The sequence below is a fragment of the Gossypium arboreum genome, chromosome 8 (assembly GCF_025698485.1).
Source record: "Gossypium arboreum isolate Shixiya-1 chromosome 8, ASM2569848v2, whole genome shotgun sequence".
Lineage (NCBI taxonomy): Eukaryota > Viridiplantae > Streptophyta > Magnoliopsida > Malvales > Malvaceae > Gossypium > Gossypium arboreum.
Window position 1 is genome coordinate 30,010,003 of NC_069077.1, and position 1,428 is coordinate 30,011,430.

Genomic DNA, 1,428 nt, shown 5'->3' on the forward strand with positions numbered 1-1,428 from the left:
AGAAATTAAAGAGAAATAAGGCATAGCTTACGATACACGGAGAACGAGCGAGAAGACGATACTCAACCCCTAACCGATGAGATGGTTGAAAACCAAGGCAATCAGCTACCTCCTACAATTACGACTAATCAAAATCCTCCTCCACGTACTATGTATGATTATGCTAAATCTTCTTTAATAGGAACTGAATCTAGCATAGTTAGACCTGCTGTAGCTGCAAATACTTTTGAATTAAAACCTAACACTATTCAGATGATACAGCAGTTTGTTCAGTTTGATGGTTTGCAGGATGAAGATCCCAACGCTCACTTAGCGAACTTTCTGGAATTTTACGATACATTTAAAATCAATGGCATTTCTGATGATGCCATACGTGTTCGGTTTTTTCCGTTTCCACTGAGAAACAAAGCTAAACAGTGGTTAAACTCGTTACCACGAGGGTCTATCACTACTTGGGAACAAATGACCGAGAAATTTTTACTAAAATAATTTCTGCCGGCTAAAATGGCTAAATTACGTAATGATATCTCTTCTATTGTGCAGATGGATTTAGAAACACTTTACGATTCATGGGAGAGATACAAGGACATACTGAGAAGGTGCCCTCACCATGGGTTACCGCTTTGGCTTCAAGTACAAACATTCCACAATGGCCTGAATCCTCCACTCAACAAATGGTTGACGTAGCTGCTGGCGAAACCATCAACAATAAAACACCGGAAGATGCCTATGAATTTATAGAGGAGATGTCACTGAATAACTATCAGTGGCAAGTTATGAGGACAAAGCCAACAAAAACAGCCGGCGTTTATAACATCAACTCAGTCACCATGCTCTCTAATCAGGTAGAACTTCTTAATAAAAAGATTGATAGTTTACTTGGTTCTACACAGGTACATCGAGTAATGAGCTGTGACTCAAGTGCCGGAGTTGTGCATACAGAATACCAATCCTTCAATCCTATAACTAAAGAAGAACAAGTCAACTATATGGGTAGCAATAACTTCCGATCTCAAAATAACCCATACAGTAATACTTATAATGCAGGTTGGAGGAACCACCCAAATTTCTCCTGGGGTGGTCAAGGGAATCAAAAGCCACAAAATCCTCAGGGTTTTCAACAGCCACCTTATCAACAAGAGAAGAAACCAAACCTTGAAGAGATGCTTTCTAAATTCATCTTGGTGTCAGAAACCCGTGTCCAAAATACCGAGATAGCACTTAAGAATCAACAAGCACCGATCCAAGGACTTGAAACTCAGATAGGCCAGCTATCTAAACTAATCTCTGAACGACCACAAGGTAGCTTACCAAGTAATATTGAACCTAATCCGAGGGAACACCTCAATGCAATTAGTACTCAAAATAAGGAAAGATTCATTGCACCAAAGCCAGGATTACAGCAAGACAATGCGATGAACAAAAGAC

At 39.8% G+C, this 1,428-nt stretch overlaps 1 non-coding gene across 1 annotated transcript; it reads right to left on the reverse strand.

The window, feature by feature from the left end:
• Positions 1 to 510: 510 nt before the first annotated feature.
• LOC128279831 (small nucleolar RNA R71) lies at positions 511 to 617 on the reverse strand. Its single transcript, XR_008270024.1, has one exon. It is a non-coding gene; the product is annotated as a small nucleolar RNA R71 (small nucleolar RNA).
• Between the last annotated feature and the right edge of the window lie 811 nt (positions 618 to 1,428).